The sequence below is a fragment of the Myotis nattereri genome (genome assembly GCF_964212035.1).
Source record: "Myotis nattereri genome assembly, chromosome: 19".
NCBI classification, from domain to species: domain Eukaryota; kingdom Metazoa; phylum Chordata; class Mammalia; order Chiroptera; family Vespertilionidae; genus Myotis; species Myotis nattereri.
In genome coordinates this window covers 13,008,673-13,022,831 of record NC_138095.1, presented here as the reverse complement: position 1 = coordinate 13,022,831, position 14,159 = coordinate 13,008,673, and positions in this window count along the sequence as shown.

Below are 14,159 nucleotides of genomic sequence, written 5' to 3'. Positions count from 1 at the left end.
ACGTGGTGAAGCGCGGGACAGTGCCGCCTTGGAACACTCCAAGTGGGGACAGGAATGGCAGCAACAGCACTTCAGTGAATCAAAAGCAGAGATTAGTGTCCCGCTCTGTGCGTGCTAGGGGATAAGCCACATCTGGATTTCAAGAATCCAGACAAGTACAGGGAACAAAGAAAAACTAAAGAAACTAGCCCCAAATTCAGAAGAGCAGTGACTTCTGAGGGAGGCAGGGATGAGCACAGGTGAGTCTCCAGGGCTGGGGGGCTGTTTCTTACATGAGGTGGGGGAGCCAAGAGGGTTTTCTCCACTAGTTATGCCTATGTGTGTGTGCATGTCACTTACACCCTCTGGTTAACACTCTGTAAATATCCTGGAGCACAATCTCCTGAGAAGCTAGCATGCTCTGTGCACAAGTCCCACAAGAAAGAGGAGAGGGACACAAAATTTCTAGATCTAGGGAGCCCAGCTAAAGCTGTGTGACATCTGCTGAGCATCCCCTCATATCGCCTGATCCAGGCACCCGAAAACCAGCGGAGCCACACACCTGGGCTAATGTCACAACACTATGTAGACAAGGGCTTCGGGTCAGTCCCACAGGAGATGCCCAGAAAATATCACTGACCTAATGAACAGAAAGCCTCAGAAGCCAGGGCAGGGCCTCCATACCTGGGAGGGCCAGCATGCCTCAACCAACGAGAAGGAATCCCAGGGCTCGTCCCAAGAACTGGAGTGTAGGAAGGGCAGTTAAAGCCATTCCAGCCCTAGTCCGGTCGGCTCAGTAGACAGAGTGTCGGCCTGTGGACTAAAGGGTCCCAGGTTCAATTCCAGTAAAGGACACATAACTCAGTTGTGGGCTCGATCCCTGACCCTAGACAGGCCCATGCAGGAGGCAACCAATTGATATGTCTCTCTCACAGACGTTGCTATCTCTCTGTCTCTCCCCCTCCCTTCCTCTCTCTAAAAATCAATGGGAAAATATCCTCAGGTGAGGATTAACAACAAAAAAACCATTCCAAGTGAAAATATCAAAGTCTAGCACAAATCTCCCCTCTGCAACTCCTGCCCACTCCAATTCCAAGTCCAATCGACCCTGAGTTATCTTCTTTCTTAAACACCAATCTCATCGAGTCACTCCCCTACTTACAAGTTTTCAATGGATTCCTAATACCTGAATAAAGTCCACACTCAGGCCTGGCCTCGCAGTGCTTCCCAGAGGGGCCTCAGCCCACCTCTCAGCTGGGTCCCTTCCAGTCATGCCTGAGTGCCCCCTCCTCTACTAAGACTGTTCTGCATTTCCCTCCTCCCAGCCAGTGTCAGCAATAGCTACCCCGCTGCTTCCCACAATGCACCTCACCTTCTGCCCATGCTCTGCTCCCTGGTGCCCCAACCAGGCTCCCAAGGTTAGAGACCCCGAGTCCCACCAGCCCAGTAGCCACAGCTGCACCCCCTCATAAACGTTTCTTAGGTGAACAAATGCCAGTCAGGAAGAAGCAGTGCTGAGAAGAGACAGGGTGAAATAATACATGAGAGAAGATAAGGTGGAGGTGGTGAGGGGGAAATGATAAAGGAGAGTAGCCCAGAGCCCTTCCTTGTCAACAGTTCCAAAACTGTTGTTTACATTCTTAAAAAATCAGTAAGGACTCCCAAAGAACTTTTATGAGGCTTATATGTTACTGTCTAGTACAGTGATGGTGAACCTTTTGAGCTTAGGGTGTCAGCATTTTGAAAAACCCTAACTTAACTCTGGTGCCGTGTCACATCTAGAAATTTTTTGATATTTGCAACCATAGTAAAACAAAGACTTATATTTTTGATATTTATTTTATATATTTAAATGCCATTTAACAAAGAAAAATCAACCAAAAAAATGAGTTCGCGTGTCACCACTGACACGCGTGTCATAGGTTCGCCATCACTGGTCTAGTAGATGCTACTGTGTGATTATATTTATTATTCTATTTACTGTATTAGAAAAACTGGTAATAAAAAAATAAAAAGTTTAACTGATTAAAATATCAAAACAACTTATTTTATATTAATATAAATAAAATTTTAAAAAACCAAACTCTTGGCCCTGGCCGGTTTGGCTCAGTGGATAGAGCGTCGGCCTGTGGACTGAAAGGTCCCGGGTTCAATTCCGGTCAAGGGCACATACTTCGGCGGCAGGCTCCTTCCCTGGCCTTGGTCGGGGCTCGTGCAGGAGGCAAGCAATTGATATGTCTCTCTCACATCGATGTTTCTCTCTCTGTCTCTCCCCTTCACTTCCACGTGCTCTAAGAACCAAAGGGAAAAAAAAATCCTTGTGTGAGGATTAAAAAACAAACAAAAAAACCCACAATTCTTCCAGCTCTGCCTGGTGTGGCTCAGCTGGTTGAGTTGTGTCCGTGCACCAAAGGGTAGTGGATTCAATTCCCAGTCAGGGTATATGCCCAGGTTTTGGGTTTGACACCTGGTTGGGGTGTGTCCAGGAGTCAACTGATTGACGTATGTTTCTCTTTCTCTCTCTTTCTCTCCCTCTCTCTCTCTCTCTCCCCCCCCCCTCCTCTCCTCTCTTTATTTTTTTTTTAAATATATTTTATTGATTTTTTACAGAGAGGAAGGGAGAGAGATAGAGAGTCAGAAACATCGATGAGAGAGAAACATCGACCAGCCGCCTCCCAGATACATGCCCCCGACCGGAATCGAACCCGGGACCCTTCAGTCCGCAGGCCGACGCTCTATCCACTGAGCCAAACCGGTTTCGGCCTCTCCTCTCTTTAAATCAATAAAAAATAATAACAATTTTTAAACTACTCTAAGTGAAAAATATTAGTGAGAAGAGTGGCATTGTTTTATGTTTTTGCAAATCTCTCTAATGTTTGGTTTAATAGAAGTAACTGGATTCCCATATCTGCTTCTGTAGTCAGTCTGTTAGGCTATGTGGTTTTGATTAAAGTCTACGAAGACATTTGACCTTACACAGAAAGAAGGGAGGAGTATTTTAATAACTTTTTCAGATATGTGGGTCTTCTTCATAGATATACACTAAAACGTGACAAGGGGTAGTTTCTTAAAAATTGCAATGTAGAATCTGAAACTGTGGTCAGTGATTTATTCATATCTGGTTATAACAAAAATCCATTGGTCTACCCTACACTCGTACTCACCCAGGATTTTGTAACATGAAGCATTGGTCATTTGGAAATATTGGTTCACTGAGTTAATCCTTATCTCCCAAATGTTTTCACACCAAAAAAAAGTCAATATTAAGACCACCACTTAATTTCTTTAAGACAGTCTCCTGGTGACAGATAGGAGTTTTCCAAAATTCTATTTTCTCCTGACAGCTCTTTCACCAGCAACAAATATTTTCAGTTGTGGCAAGGCTCACCTTGTTCATTTGAGAAAATGTCTGACAAATTCTCTGAGTCTGAATAACCACACCTTGTCTGTCAGTCGTTCATTCAAGTAAAAATAATGTTCCATGAAGAAAAGCAGCTGGTTCAGCACATAGCTCAGCCATCACAGTCAGTCTGAGACAGGAAAGCCTCACATGCACTCGCACTCCCATCTTGTCACACAGAATACTAGAGACATGTACTCCAGGGTCTAGACGTACCTCCCCATGGCCCTGGGGGGGGGGGGGCACTATGCAAGAGTCAACATGAGACAAAGACCAATAACTTCTAAATATTATGTAAAAGGTCTTGGGGACCCCCAGGGATCTGCAAAACACTCTGAGAATAGCTGACAACAATTATTTGAAATATTTCTACCAGCCCATTTTACAGGCATGGAGAAAAACAAATTTCACACCAGAATCTTCTTTTTTAAAAATATATATTTCTTTATTGATTTCAGAGAGGAAGGGCTAGGGATAGAGAGAGAGAAACATCAATGATGAGAGAGAATCATTGATCACTTGCCTCCTGCGCGTCCCCTACTGGGGATCAAGCCCGCAACTTGGGCATGTGCCCTTGGCCAGAATTGAACTTGGGACCCTTTAGTCCGCAGGCCGACACTCTATCCACTGAACAAAACTGGCTAGGGCCAGAATCCTCTTTCGCCAAACAGTAAAATCCTGGATAAGACTCCTGCCAAACCTAAGAGTAACAAATTTCAAATAAAAAGGAAGTGCCATTTCAAATGCCATTCTCAAATGCTCTTAGAAGCAGGCGGGCACAAACTATTAAAGGACCCTCCAAGACCTGTTAACGCACAGAGCAGGTAATACGTCAAGAGGCAAGCTGGGCTTCTGTAGGCTGTGGGACCTGAGCTGGTGTTGTGGAGGTAGAGGTGGTCGGTGGGGGAGGGGTGTTACAGGAAGCAGGATGTACATGCTGCCTGCTGGGGGCATGAAGTCAAAGTCCCCTCCTGTCCAAAGCAGCTAAGCCAGCCCTGCTGCCCTTATCAGCGTCAACACATGCATGGAATGTGGGACTTTGGAAACAATCCTCTCCACCAGGCCTGCACCCCTCTGGGGCTCAGGTTGACCTACCACCATCAAAGGACGACCCAAGCCCAGTGCCCAAGCCACCCACTCATAGAGAAAGGCACCTGTTGGTGGGGCCCAGGGCACCTCAGGAGGTTGTTGGTGGGCTCCTCCCTCGTGGCCAGCATTGCCAGACCCTCTGGGCCCATCTACCAAGAGACAGCCTCACACTGCCGAGAGGCCCCCCTCCCTGCATCCCCAACACCATCCCCGGCAATGCCTGCGCACCTCCTGTGTGCCCACAGAGAGAATCCCCAGAGAAGAAAAGGAGCCCAGTTCTGAGTTTCCGGGGACACTGTCCCCCACATGCTCTCCTGGAGGGAGTTTCCACAGGCCAGAGGCTTCTAACACGCCAGGAGGGAAGGAAGGAGTTGTGTGACTAAAAGGGTAAGAATGGCCAGAGAGTCCTCTCTGCCCTGCAGGTCCTGGGAGAAGGGGGAGGGCACTTGCTCAACAAGCTTGTAATGGTCCTTTCCCAGCTCACAGGGGACTACCCTTCAGCCCCACCTCCAGTTCCAGGAACCGGACTCCTTGGCTTTGTCCAGGCAGCCACCTCACGACCCCACTCTGGCCCAAGCACTGCCCACAGGAAGAGCCCACACAGACATGTTCAGTGCTCCCAAGCACATATGAGTGTGTTTCTCACACTCTTAGAACTTATCTAATCACTTCCTAGCTGTAACTCAGATGTCAGGAGCCTCCCACAAGGCCTAGCATGGGGTAAGAGTCCACAGTGAGCTCCAGGGACCGCTTCTGCCACTCTTTTCTTAGCGTTCGGTCAGGAACTCTGCAAGAACCATCCTCCTCCCAGTTTTCAAAAAAGTCATGTTTAGCACTTGCCAGACAAAAAAACCATCAGCTGCCTCCTACCAAAGGGCAGGGGAGGGATGGAGTGGAGAGGCAAAAGCCCTAAAGTAGGCAGACACCCTATCAACACAGCCCCCTGGGTCCACCTACCTACCAAGATGTGTGCGGGCAGAGAAGGAACAGAGGGAGGACATTTGGACTAGACCCCACACCACCCCCTTCCTACGTGACTCCCCAGCCAAGATCACTCTCGATCCCATCTCCTTCACTGCCCCAGCCCAGGCAGTTCTTCCTTCTCTACAGGACACTTCCTACCCAGGACACCAACCAGGGCCACAGCAGACCACCCACACCCAGGGGCCTTGCCACTCACCTCACATGGGAGGCTGCCGGGAACAGGAAGGCTGTCCTGTGTCCTGTCAGTCCACAGATATGAACTAAACCCCAGGAAAGCCCATTGTTCTGTCCCAACAAAGGGGGCTGGGCTGGGCTGGGCAAGCAGGCCTTACCTGAAGCTCTGCCTCCAGTACCCCTCCCACTCTGCCTCCTGGCCCTTGTGAGTGGCCCTCTCACACACCTTACCCAGATAACAGCCCAGAAACTAACCTCAGGGACCAACCTCTCTCTCTCCCAGGGACCCTGAGGGAAAAGAGAAGGGACACAGGCCCAAGAGTCTCCAGCAGTGGCCACAGCAAGCTTGTTAGGGAGCCACAAGGAGCCCAAATGCCACTATGTCAGGTCCAGGCAGGGCATACAGAGGCCAACCAGGTCCCAAGAATGCAACCAAGAAACCAGGACAGGCAGACTCTCAAGGCCAAGGAGGACCTGGAGTCCCTCCCACTGCCACCCAGGTAAGAGGGACCATGAAGAGTGAGCCCCTCTGCACTTGGTGCTTCTCCAAGATCCTGGTAACTAACAAAGAATCAGCCTAACTTATGTGAACCTGATCCTAGGAGTCCATCAGAGTAAAGCAGTTTGTGACCACCCTAGATCACATACCGGTCCATTTGGACTCACCACTTGCTTGATTCTATTATTGACAAAGACTTATCACCTGCTAAAGTAGTGGTTCTCCAATTTGGCTGCACACCGGATTCATTTCAAAAGCTTTAAGACACGTGTATGCCTGGGCCCACCCCAGAGATGGGCTGGGCTAGCCTCTGCCAACTCCTAGGTGATCCTGATATGCAGAGCTGAGAACCCGGGCAACAGTGGGCAGGCCTCAGTCAGGTTGCACAGGTCACAACACAAACTCAGAGGCACAATGTGTAGCCGTACTCATCACTAAGGAAAGTTCCAGTATGTCCATACAGGGGCAGGCCACTAAAGCCCTTGCCCCCACTCTCCCAGTCATCAACCCTACTCTCCCTCTCATTCATTTATGAACAAGAATTCACCAATGCAAAGCAATGAGGGGACGGCAATGAGGGGACAGGCCCCTCCCTTAAAGAGCCTGCAACAAGCTGATGAAGAGGCCAAGGGGCTCAGACCTGTGTGGTGATGGGAGCAGCGCCTCCACCCATTGTGTGGGGGGATGGTAGTGCTGTTCTCAAGGCACTGAGTGGCCCCACACCCGCCTGAGAGAACCCACCCACCCAGAGGTGCTGCAGGCAAAGCAGCCCGAGGCCTTGGGAGCAGCCTGGAAAACAGGGGAGGAGTCTACACAGCGGCCACGCCTATGCCACAGCCAGCAGTCCTTCCATGTCCACAACAGGCCCACTCCCCGTGCTAGAAGCTCCCCCTAAGCCAAGCCCAAGCCCTACCTTTCCTGGAATTGCCATGTGAGGGATGGAAAGACTGGGCCACTTGCCTTTCCAAAACCCACTCTCCCTTCTCATCCACACTCCACGTGCTCCAGTAAGTGGATTACCTTCAAACAGGAATAATCTCACAAGCAGCAGCAAGACCCTTTGGCCAAGAGGCAGCTGGCTGTCCCCTCTAGCAGGACCTGCTCTAACCCTAAGGCAACCCTTCCCGCCTCCCCTCCACCCACATGGGACATTACCATGAAAACCTGAAAACTGAAGTCAGAAGGAGGGGCTCTGAACTCCTTCCAAACTGTCCCAGGCAGTTTCTTAGGGTCACTCTCTCCATTCCGTTGAGGTACCCATGCCTGGCCCTGTCCTCCTGGACTGTGGTGAAGCCTGGAGTCAGCTCCTGGCTTTCTCTCCCTTATCAAACTTACTGGGGGCCCACACACAACTCCTATCCCCACCCGCTGAGCCTGCAGTCCCTCTCACAGCCCTCCCCCAGCACAGGTCCCTAACCCTTAGGGCAAGGCCCCTCCCAGGAGGAAGCACAGCGTGGTGGTGCCAGGCAGAGTCAAACTGGCCGGGCTTGTTTACAAGTCCCTAACCAAGCCCCTAACCTGGAGTCAGGATCGTCCTCATCTTGGGGCAGGGGCTCTCTGTCCTGCCCTCCCTGCTGGGACCTCAGACCGCTCCAGATTCCACACCACATGGGCCCTCACAGGCTCTGGAGTCAAAGGCATTTACCCTCCAGCCCCAGCCCGACCAGTTGCTTACTCACAACTTCAGCAAGTTACTTAACCTCCAAATCTTATTTTCCCCTTTGTAAGAGGGCACTATGGGCAATTCAGGTGAGAGGCTTGTTGGGAGACCACTTGTAGGCAGGTCTGTGAGCACCAGAGAGCAAAGACCAACCTGATTAGTCAAGCCACAGGGGCTGGCACTGCATTTGTTCTCAGGAAATTTTGTGGAATGAATAAAAAGCTCATGGAAAGCCTCAGGTGCCTGGCGCACAGGGGGTGTTCCTGTGCTAACTTCTCGTAACAGCATCTGCTTGTCCTGCCTTTGTCAATGCTCTCCTGTCCCCCAGCCACACTGAATACACTCCCCATTACAATCCCTCTCTGCCCTAGCTGGTGCTCAGTGGTTAGTGCATCGACCTGCAGACTGAAGGGTCACAGGCACTATTCTGGTCAAGGACATGCACCTAGGCTGCAGGCTCTATCCCTGGCTCCATCAATGTTTCTCTTCTCTTCTCTCTCTCTCTCTCTCTCTCTCTCTCTCTCTCTTTCCCTCCCTCCCCTTCCTTTCACTCTCTTTAAAAAAAAAAAAAAAGAATGGAAAAATATCATCTGTTGAGGATTAACAAAACACCTCTCCTCCAGCCAGCCTGAACTCAGCGTGGCATCCATGGCTCTCCTCCAGCCCAGAGCCGGCCCCTCCCTCCATGCCTCACAGCCACTATCCCTGTGGTGCCCTGTGAGCTCCATTTGTCACTGTGCCAGTCCTTATCGCCCCATCTTACAAATCATTTGTTTGCTTGTCTGTCTTCCCCAGGCTGAGCTCTGGAGGGCAGCGATACGTGAATGTAAACTCAAGTTCTGTTTCCATTTTAGAAACAGGGACACTAAGGCTCAGAGAGTTAATCACTGTCCAAGGTCACAGGGAGAATAAACTGCAAAGCCGGTGTCGCCCTACAGACTTTCTGAGCCCAGTTCCCTTCTCACTGCCTCCAGGAGTCTCTCCTCAGCCAGGTTCCAAGAGCCAGGATGGCAGGAACCTGACTTGTCAGGGGAAAGCTGCCTCCCAGGCATCAGCCAGGAAGAAGAGCCCCCTCCCTCCTAGTGATCACTTCCCGGGGGCAGTGGCCCTCAGACCCAGTGGGCCAGGCAAGCAAGCTACAGGGTGGGGCTGACTGCTAGAGGCCAACAGGCCAAGCAAAAGGGCAGAGCGACAGGTCCCCTGGGTAAACTGAACTTTATTCCTTCCTCACTGCTCTGACTCTCCAGAACTGCCCAGCCGGCCCTTCTCCAGGAGTTAGCTGCTGACTAAAAGGCACTGAACCCACCCCCAGATCTGACCCTGGCAGACAATAAGGACTCCGGGAAGGCAGCAGGCCTGTCAGCTCAATAATGCAAAACCCTGTTGCTCCGAGTCCACGACAGCTGACTTCAAGTGGATCGGAGGCTGTGTGCTTATTAACAAAATGAGAAATCTGATCTATGGAAAGAAAACACTACGTGAGGATTAATCCAGGACTGCAGCTTGTGGAGAAGGCTGGGCTGCTGGCCAAGACCAGGGAGCAAGAACAGGATCATGCCTACCTGTGCCCAGAGCAGGTACCAAACAGCAGAAAGGAGCATCACCTCTGCCCCACCTGTGCCTCCTCCAACTCCCAGCAACAGCAGCAATCATTTCGGTTTTGCTTTAATTAAAGGCCTTGCTCCCTCAGGCTGCTTCTTCCTCTACACAGAGCCAGCAACCAGAGGGAGGTTTTTCTTTTCAGGAATCGCTTGTAAAAGCTGAGTGACGAATCTACAAGTCCTAACAACTGGCAGGAAAACACTACAGGGAGAAATTCTGGGCACACACCAGCACTACAGTCAAACAGCCAGAGAAGCTGGGCAGCAGCACTCAGTGACACCCCAAAACAGACTTGCAGGAAGCCAGGAGCCAAAGGAAAGCAGACCAACGTGGGAGCTCTGAATCCCAAGGCAGGCAGGCAGGCAGGCAGGCAGGCAGGCAGGCGGGGAGCCTCCTCCAGCCTCTGAGTCTATGTCCTTTCTGCCCATGGTACACAGACATTTTCCCAATAAGCCCAACTGCGCAGGACGGAAGGTTCGCTCCCAGGCACAGTAATCTACGCTGGAACCGAAGGACTGAGTTCAACCCTCAAGTATCAACCTCCCATCCACCCTCCCACGCCCACCCATGAGCTAAGAGCCCTCTAAACCAGCAATCTCACCACACAGCTTTGTCTCCAGAGGCCAGCCTGAGGCCGCCCATCTGCTTTTTTTCAGACCACTCAAACGACCCAGCTCTGCTGAGTACCCTCTCCTTGAGCCAGGGCTACAGACCGGCCACATGGCCTGTGCGCCTGAACATGTCTGCTCAAAGGCCCAGGGAGGCCAGACACTGGCAGATGGGAATGGAGAGGAAGACCGAGAGCCAGAAGCCAGGAAGTAATAAATGCTAGCTCCAGAAAGGTTCTGAGTTCGGGTGACCCAACTCCATCCCTCCACCCAGGGCCCCCCGGGGATTCTCCCCCCTAGACGCTCTGGGGGCCCCTCCACTACCTGCCAGCTCCTCCCTCGGTGCAGGAGGCACAGCAAGCCCCACATCAGTCAACAAGCCCCTGCCACGGGATTCCTATGGGCAAGGCGCCGCCCCTCCCCCCACCACATGTCAGAGGGGTGGCCTCCCTGGGTTACACCCCTCCTGCTATTGGGGGTGGGGTGGGGTGGGCCAGGAACCTAGCTTTCCAGATGTGCTTGGCAACTCCTGCTAGGGAAGACACTCGAGGTGGAGGGGATAGGAGAAGGCATAGGTAAATAGTAACTTCAAAACCCGTTCCAACCCATCTGAATCGGCACCCGGTCCCCTTCCCCAGGCAGCCCCACGCTGTTCTGGGTGGGGCCGCTGGGCAGCATTATCAGGCCCGGTTCCCTCCTCTCCGTAAGTCATTACCCAACCTCCCTCCCTCCCTCCCACCCACCCCAGGGAGAGGCATCCCCCACCCTCGCCGCCACCCCCCACCAGCTAGGCCTGTGTGAATATGACCAATCTTGGCAGATAAACAGAGAGTGACAAGCTGGGGCCCTGCAGTCCCCTCCCTCTGCCAGCCGACCCCCTCCCCCAAGCCCATCTCTCTTCCTGCCAAGCGGCTGCCTACGGATCTGAGATCGGGGGGCAGGGCAGCGAGCCTACCAGCGGCAGGACCTGGCGTTCTGGGAGCGCCCCCCGACACACACACACACACACACACACACACCCCGCTGGCCCCTGCCCTTGCCAGTCTTTCCATGGGAGGGGGCAAAAGAGGACCACAGAGCTGCAAGGCCGCGGTTCTAGAAATAGCCAAATGCCCCTGAGAGGGGCGGCCGCAGGCGCAGGGCCCTTTGCATAATGGGAGCCCGCCCGCCTGTCAGGCAGCGCAGCTCGCCCGACGCAGTTGGGATTAGATTGCTAATGAAAAGGCACAAAGAACCGGCGCCCGCTCGCCCGCTGACCCCCGCTCCGGAGACCTGCGTCCCAGCCCGGCGCGGCCCCGGGGGCTTTGTGCCCGGGGTTCCCCCGCCGCCCGCGCCCCGCCGCCCGACACCCGAGCCACAAAGCCCCGGGCAACCTGGGGCCAGCCCGGGGGTCCGCGTGCGCCCTGCCCAGGCCCGCAGGGCACTCGCGCCCCTCCCACGCGCGCCGCCCCACGTCGGCCGGGCGCGCGCCCGCCCACGCCCCTGTCCCCGGGGGCGCGCCCCGCCGTGGCCCCCCACCCGCGCCCCCAGCCACCCCGGACCGTCCCTCACCTTCTGTGCGTCGGCGGCGGCGTTCCGCCCGCCGGCCGGCCGGCCCTGCTCGCGGCTCCTCGTCCTCGGCGCCAGGCCCGCGCCGCCCGGTCCTCCCGCCGCCGGCCCGGCTCCCCGCCCAGCGCGCCCGGAGCGCTCCTCACAGCCGCCCGCCCGGCGCCATCTTGGAAGCTTGTGACGTCGCTGCCGCCTGCTCACCCCTGACCCACAACTGAATGGGCGAGCGGCGGGGCGGGGCGGGGCGGGGCCTTGTTGGGGGCGGGGCCGGGGCGGGGGCGGGGCCAGCGGGCGAGCGGTCCGAGCGCTGGGCGGGGTGGGCGGCCGCCGCACCGCGCCATGGGGGAGGGGCGCCCGGGAGGAGCCCCGGACCCCAACCTTGGGCGACCCGTCTGACCTGGACTCCAGGTGCGGAGGCTGGACCGCTCCCTCGCCCCCGAAACACCCGGACCGCACCCCCGAGAAAGGGACTCTGGGCCCCCACAGGCCCAGCCCCCGCCCCCACATTCAGAGCTGACCCCCTTTGAGCCTGACCCTGACCCCTCGGAGCCCCCCAGCAGGGAGCCCCTAACGCCCTGCGCCCCACTGCCAGGACACCTCACCCCCGCTGCATGTGTCCCGCAGAGACCCCGCCTTCAAAGCGCAGCCCCCGGGGACTGCAGGCTGCGTGGTCCGGGCTCCTGGGGAGACCGGGGCGTTCGGATCCCGAAGAGAGTACCGCTTCCCGCCCTGAGCCCGGCGTCCCTTCGGCCCTGTGCCCGCAGCCCCGCAGGTTGGCCCTACCTGCTCGGAGCTCGCGATCGTGCCGTGCTCAGCCAGCCCCTTCCGGTGACCGCAGCCCCTCGCAGGCCCCTGGGGTCAAGCCCGCGCCTCAGGTGGCCCGCCGGACCCAGGCTCGGCGGTCATTCAGATGGCCCGTGAAGCGGCGGGAGCTGGCCTGGAGCCGGAGCCACTTCTCCATTGGATCGCTTTCTACTTCCAGCACCAAACAAAGGAACACACTACTGTCAAAGTCTAAGAGGATCCCAGGTTTGCCATGTAGAGAAATAATTCCCTAGCACTCGCCAAGATTGAAAACCAATTCGGTAAGCCCTCTGGGAGGCTGGTTATGTGACTGTTCTTTCCAAATTAATGTGTAAGTTTATTGTAATCCTAACAGTAGGACATTTCTAACAAAATTCTAAGTTCACTTGGAAGAATAAATAGCCACGAGGGTGGACTTGCCATACAGATATTAAAACAAATTGTGGCCCTGGCCAGTTTGCTTAGTGGGTAGAGTGTTGGCCTGTGGATGGAAGGGCTGCGGGTTGGATTCCCTATCAAAGGAAGATTCCTGGGTTGCAGGTTCCATCCCCCCAACCGGTAGGGGTGCAGTAGGGATGTGTGCATGGCAGACACAGCCAATCGATGTGTCTCTCTCACATCGATGTTTCTCTCTCTCTCTCTCTTTTCCTCTCCCTCTCTCCCACTCTCTCTAAAAATCAATGGAGAAGATCCTTAGGTGACGATTAACAATAACAGTAAATTATAAAGCAGCTGCAGTTATGCAGACCAAGAAACAAAATAGAAAGCCTGGGAATAGATCCTAGAAATGATAAATAAAAAAGGAAATATCCAACATCCATGAAGAAGGACATATCAAATATGTTGAAGAAATGAAAGGAACATTCCAGGAATAGAGCTTGGTAGAGGACTCACTATTGGAAGAAACTACGGAAAGAAAAATGTCAATGCTCTATTTTTTTTAATATATTTTTATTGATTTTTTACAGAGAGGAAGGGAGAGAGACAGAGAGTTAGAAACATTGATCAGCTGCCTCCTGCACATCTCCTACTGGGGATGTGCCCGCAACCCAGGTACATGCCCTTGACCGGAATCGAACCTGGGACCTTTCAGTCCGCAGGCCGGCGCTCTATCCACTGAGCCAAACCGGTTTCAGCCAATGCTCTATTAATAAAAGGCATGGAAATTAAAACCACAAGATGCCAGGTTTGTTTTTTTTATTTGTACCAAATTAGAAATCAGTTTCAAACCTTTAAACATAGGCAAGGGTCGGATGGGTAATCACTCTCATCTACTGTTGGAAGCATATAAATTGCATCAAAATTCCTGAACATGAATTTAGCAGTATGAGTCAAAAATAAAATCTTTTTAAAATGCTCATACTCCCTGTGACCACTAGTCATTCATCTTTCAGGATTCTGTTCTGAAGAAATTAACCACATTTGCAGATCATGTGCTTGATTATCTGTCTCTCTAGCCAGACCAAAGCTTGTAACTCCAGTGCCAAGAGCACACCTGAGACTTCAGAGGCATCCAATAGTCATTTGTTTCATTTACGTTTGAAAATTAATGTATCATCGTTTTTTCCAAGTATCATTTATAATAATGAAAAGGTCATACACAAAAGTCTGACAATAGGGGGTTGGTTAAATAGTCCACATGATGGACTGTTAAGCCGCCACTGCAAATGGTGTTTATGAGGATGTTTTATGATCTGGAAATGTGAAAATGATTTTAAGAAAAATAAAGTAAACTATTAAACTGTATATAACAGCCCTGGCCAGTGTGCTGCAGTGGATTGAGTGATGTCCCATGTACTGAGGTCCATTCAA